The following is a 6,504-nucleotide window of genomic DNA, read 5'->3' as shown; positions in this document are numbered from 1 at the left end:
GTCTGCAGCAGGTGATCACTTCCTGTCTGCAGCAGATGATCACTTCCTGTCTGCAGCAGGTGATCACTTCCTGTCTGCAGCAGATGATCACTTCCCGTCTGCAGGAGGTGATCACTTCCTGTCTGCAGCAGATGATCACTTCCTGTCTGCAGCAGATGATCACTTCCTGTCTGCAGCAGATGATCACTTCCCGTCTGCAGCAGATGATCACTTCCCGTCTGCAGCAGATGATCACTTCCCGTCTGCAGCAGGTGATCACTTCCCATCTGCAGCAGATGATCACTTCCCGTCTGCAGCAGATGATCACTTCCTGTCTGCAGCAGATGATCACTTCCCGTCTGCAGCAGGTGATCACTTCCCGTCTGCAGCAGGTGATCACTTCCTGTCTGCAGCAGGTGATCACTTCCTGTCTGCAGCAGGTGATCACTTCCTGTCTGCAGCTTGTGTGAACGTTTGAGACAGTTTGGAGAGGATCAGTGTGTTTTTCTTGTCTCACCTGTCCTGCCCTCCTCGTGATCAGCTCCTGCCACTCCACCTGTGCTTCACTGTCTTTCCTCCAGGTGTGTCATTATGTGTGGTTGGTGTTTGTATGAATCAGCGTCTCTGTGTTCTCTGTGTCCGTGCCTTATCCTTTAGGCGTCTCGTTGTGTCTCCCTCCGTGTCTCCCTCCGTGTCTCCTCGTTCCTGTGCGTGTTGATGTCATTTCATCTTGTTCTTTTCTGTCCATAAATGTTCTCCACTGACCCTGAAGTTCCCTGTGCCTGCCTGCACCGTGGGATCAACACACACCAACAGGATCCTGACATGTTTGGATTCTCCAACTAACCCAGCCCGGCGTCGTTCCTCTTTAAACTCGATGAGTTACAGGAGTCAAACTCCAACATCTGTAGTTCAACATCTGTAACTTCAGCTCCAGACCTATAAATGACTTCTTAATTCTGTCCTCTCGTCCTCAGGAGGACCTCTAATCGCTGCAGAACGCAGGGAGACCCTCGGCTTCTCCTCTCCTGTAAATGCAAACCACTGCCGTCGCCATGGCAACGGCATGCAGCAGCTACAGTGAAATTGGCTGGAGTGCATTTGAATTTGTGTTTGTCTTTTCCAATCTGAGAGGAAATGAACCATAAAAACACAAAAAGAGGCCGGCGGGGAGTCGAACTTCCACCCCCAGCTCCTTTCAACGTCCTAAATGACAAAAACAGGGTTTACTGTGATGAGAATGTTACAGATCATTATTTGAACAAACCTGATGAGGTAATCAGATTACATGTTGGAGTCGGGAGGCGTAATGTGACGTGTGCACGTTGGGAGTTCATCTGATGGTGGAGGATGTGCAGTTAAGTTGATTATCTGAGCCCAGCTGTGAGGTAAATAAGAAAACGTCTCGGATGTGTGATGTGGACAATAAAGAGCTGCTGGCAGTAAATTCAGCCGTTCTGAGCTCTTGGCTTCACACTGTGCAGATAACAGCTGGTCGTCGCCTCATTTGACGCCTTATTTCCTCCTTCATCAGAACAAATAACAGCGGTAGAAGCCTCTGTCATGATGTCCAGCTCTAAAGTTCTCTGAAGGTTTCTGAGCAGCTCCTGAGCACAATGGAAGTTGTAATGTTTCAGCAAACAACCGGTCGGTCTCGTTAAATGACTCATGACTTTTCTCCCAGAAACCTGGAGGATGTAGGAGAAAAGTTCTGCATTTCACCGTTTTTACTGCCGTTGCACTTTTTTCTCCATTGCAATAGTGAATATTTGAACTTAAAAACGGATTCATATATGTTTATGATCTCTAGCTAACTTAAAACAATCAGAAATATTTTTTTTTCTTTACGAAATGTCAAATTCCCAATCAAGTGATGAACACAATCTGCTTCCACTGCACCGGCAGTAAATCGAGATATTAGGATTACAGGAACGGCTCTAAATTGATTAAAATCTTATTTATCTGATGGATTCCAATTTTTTAATGTAAATAATCATCTTCTTCTACCAAACTTAGTCATGGAATTCCTCAGGGTTCAGTGCTTGGACCAGTACTCTTTACCTTGTACATGCTTCCATTAGGTAAAAAAAACAGCATGGGACACATTTTCATTGTTATGCTGATGATACTCAGTTATATTTGTTCATGAAACCCAATGAATCCAATCAGCTACTTAGACTACAAGCATGTCTTAAAGACATAAAAACCTGGATGACCCTTAATTTTCTCCTGTTGAACACAGACAAGACTGAGGTTTTAGTTTTTGGACCTGAGCATCTAAGGAATTAATGTTTCAGTCTTTCTCCCTCCTTGGATGGCATTAATCTGTCCTCCAGCTCTAATGTTAAAAACCTTGGTGTTATTTTTGATCAGGACATCTCTCTGTCTGTCTGTCTGTCTGTCTGTCTGTCTGTCTGTCTGTCTGTGTCTGTCTGCTAAGACGGCCATCTTAGAGTTTGGTGTTTTGAACCACTTTGGCATGACTATCTCAGAGGAGTTGACGGGGGAGAGGGCTGGTCCCGGAGGTCATCTTAACAACAGCAAACTGTTTTTTTTTCCACTATGGAGTGTGTTGTTTGTAGAAATAAGTTTTGTTTGTGGCTCCTCAGATTGAAGAAGTCCTTTGGATATAGGACGAAATGTCTTAGCAAAAAATGAAACCGTCCAAATGACCTGACAGAACATTGTTTGAATGAACATTGTTTGATGAAGCCTTCTGGATCAAAGGTGAAACGTTTCAGCACAAAAAAAGAAACTGTGACTGAAAAATGTTGGATTGTATACCTGGATTATTGAGCATGGACTTTGTTGTTTGAATTTGTTTTTATTTTGACTGAATGTGGCACGGTGGTACAGTTAGTAGAGCTGCTGCCCCTCAGCAAGAAGGTTGCCGGATGAAATCCCAGCTGTCGGCCTTTCTGGGTGCAGTTTGCATGTTCTCTCCGTGCTGCGTGGGTTTTCGTCGGGTACTCCAGTTTCCTCCCACAGACCAAAAACATGCATGTTAGACTGAGTGGTAACTCTAAATTGTCCCTAGGAGAGAGAGAGAGAGAGAATGTTTGTTTGTCTCGTTTGTCTCTATGTGTCCCTGTGATGAACTGGAGACATGTCCAGGGTGTCCCCAGCCTCTTGCACAGTGATAGCTGGACATGGACACCAGTGAACCCCATGGCCAGAAAAAGAAGAAGCGGGTAAAAAAAAATAATGGATGTATGGATGGATGTATGGATGGATGGATGGATGGTAAGATGATGGATAAATGGACAGAAAGATGGATGGATGAAGGGATAGATGGATGTGTGGATGGAATTTGAAGAAACTTCACTGAAGGTTGAAGGCAGGAGAGAAGAAGCAGCGTTCAGGTTGGACAGATGAAAAAAAGGATTTCTTCTGGATGACCTGAGGAGAAATATAATAATTTATGTTGTTTGTATGGAGCGAGTGTTTTGCTCCACCCAAAGACGGAGCAAAGATGAAGAAGTTCTTCATCGGGTCGAGCCAGACGCCTCAGAGCGTTAAAAACCTAAATGTTTTTGTTTAAATGACCCAAAGTCGTCGGTTTGTTTCTGTCACACGACCTGAAGCTTTTCTAGATGAAACCACAACCACCTGACAACTAGACCGCCACACTGCACACGCTCTTTTCTCCACTTTTGGTGTTTTGCTTTGCATGAGCTTACGAACGTGATGTTCTCCGCAGCTGGAGAAAGAAGGTCTGAGGATGATAATCAGAAAGCAGCGGCGGGCGTCTGATTGCTTTGATATTCAGCTTTAATCACAGGGAAGGAAACATTCATTATTTATACATTTGATTCTTCCCTTGGAGGTCTGGCCTCCAACTCTGAACTTCACGAGTTGTGTAATTAACAGATTTCCTGTGTTTGTGTGTGGGTGTGTGTGTGTGTGTGGGTGGGTGGGGGGGGGGGGGGGAATGGAAATCAAATGTCTCCACATGATACGATGAGATGAGCTGAAATGTCACCGCCTCACACCCTGGACGACGCAGCAGATTAAAAAAGAAGGAAAAAACACACCATTGTCAAACGTGTGGGAATATTTTTCAGATTTAAGAACTATTTTAGTTTCTATAAAACCCAGAGACACTGGACACGTCTCCAGAAAGAGGAATGGTTTCTCCTGTTGTAATAACACAAACAGAAGTGGGGAGTTATTTTGTGTTCAGCTGAGCATCGAACTTTTCTCATCGACACCAAACGATTCAGAACCAACCCGATGTGCCCGAGGCCAGATGTTCGAGTGACTCTGCTGACCCAGCTGTGCTGTGGCTCGATTGGCTGGCCTCTCCTGACTCCTCCCCTAACATGGACGTCCATCTGCATCCTGGTTGGCTTCATCACCTCCTGCTCCTCCAACCACAGAAGAGACCCGTCTATTTAAGCCCGGCTCTCAGGGAAGAGGTTTTTTAGAGCAACTCTCCATTTTGTGTTTGTTCTGTGGACATGAAATGTTTGGCTAACAGTTAATTCTGCTGTTGGAGTTGTCTGTTAGTGTTGGTGTAAACTTCTGAAGACTGCCAGAAGTTTACACCAACTTTGTCTTGACTCCATGTAAAACGGGTTTAAGGGTAAATGCATCGTTGATTTAAATGGGTTGTACTGGTTACCTTTATCCTCCTTTAGTTGTTAATCTGGTTTGTGTACTTCAGATTATCAGGAGATTTGTAATATATTTACCAATATTGTTGACATTAATATTGTTATTGTTGTAAAATATATTTAGTAATTGGTACTTTGAAAGTACCTTCTTTTGTTTAATTTTGGTAAACTGACCAAATAAATCATTACTTTTATTCTAAATCGTTTTCACCAGGGTTTTTGATGTCACCTCTCCTTCTCCAGGCTGAGCCGGGTCGTAACAATGAACAAGTTTGTTAAAAATATGAATAATGGCAGTTTCACAATCATTTTACATGAGTAAAATTATTATTATTACATCACGTAATTTATAAATATGTGTAAAAACACATAGTTGCCCTTGAAAAATAATGATTTTGAAGATACTCCCACCAGGGTGAAAGTTCTCTCTGACGGTTTGTGTGGACGAGTTCTTCTGTCTGTGCAGATTTTGATCAACTTGAAAAACTGCAAACTGTTTACCTGATAAAGCCCAGTCCAGTTTGGACCAGAACCATCATTCAGTCAGAAAGTTTGACCGAACTGCTACTTTGACGTCTTTACTGTTTTTTAATAGATGTTTAGATGTTTGTTTATTTGTCATATGCCGGTCGACACACGGTCAACGATGTAATGAAATGCTCAGAATAAAAAGAAATACATCTACTGCAGCGCGGTCCCGTTAGCAGCATGATGAGAACGACCGCGGCAACGGACGATGACTGACCTCCAGAACCGGGTCCGGCAGACACAGAACATCGAAGGTTTCTCCACGGACCAACTGTTCCGTAGAGTTCGGTCCGTGCAGGCAGATCATGGAGACGGCTGCCATGACAGGTCAGAGCCTGAGCCCGAGGCGGGGAGGGGACCAGGAGTTGAACCACGATGTCAGGATGGAAAAGCAGCAACACATAAAACTCCAAAAGTGCGTCGTGGTCATACTCGTCGCGTGGGTGTACAGTGTACAAAAAAAAAGTTCAAACAAAAACAACAGGAATTAAAAAAGAGCGAGACGAAGTGGAGCTCCCGTCAGCATACTGCAGCGCACGTGACGTGGACTATATGTGTGTGTATATAGGCTATACATTTACAGTCATAGTTTAATATGTTGGAGATTTGATCCCAGATCGTTGAGCAGAGTCTGATTCTTTCTACACGTTCATCGTTACACTTCCTTTCTGTTTAGTTATCAAACGCTCGGTGCTTTGTTTTCTGTCACTCACTGCCTCTCTCACTTCTGTGGGACTGAGGGGGTTCTTTCAACCCCCCCCCCCCCCCCCCCAGTGCAGAGAGTGGACACCAGGGCTCAATCTGTTAAGCGATCGATGCTGAAATGCAAACAGCGGGGGGGCTGGGCGTCCTCCCCCAGAAAATTTTTAATGAAGTAGATGTAATTTCCTGCATTTTGGACTATTTTAACTGGTTATTAAACATCTATGTTTACCTACATTTGTAAACACTTCTGTCAAGCATCCAAGTGCCGGCTGTGCTGTTGCAGACGGCCTCAGAAAGAGAAAGGAGGGGGCGGGGTCTGCCTTCCCCATCGCTACTGCTCGGGGAGCTTCAGTGAGGCAGATACCTGAGTGAGCGACATGGATTGTTTATTTAAAATAATCAAACCCGAACCGAGCCTTTGGTCCAGCCCCTGAGTGATCACTGAGCGGGCCAGGCCACCGAGAAATGTCCCAGTGCTCCTGATGGCCAGTCCACTCCTGGTTCAAGACAGTCATATTTGTTCATAACGTTAATATTAGTAAGCTTGAGTTACAGAATCCAAGCAAACAGTTACCGGAACGCACCCTGTCAAAATAAGAGAGTTCCCGGCCCTTGTTCTGGCAGGATCTGGATCAGATTAAGCCCTGGTGGACACCCAAACTCCCACTGACTTCCA

The sequence above is a fragment of the Nematolebias whitei genome, chromosome 14 (assembly GCF_014905685.2).
Source record: "Nematolebias whitei isolate Nwh7 chromosome 14, NemWhi1, whole genome shotgun sequence".
NCBI classification, from domain to species: Eukaryota; Metazoa; Chordata; class Actinopteri; order Cyprinodontiformes; family Rivulidae; genus Nematolebias; species Nematolebias whitei.
This window is presented reverse-complemented; position numbering follows the sequence as displayed.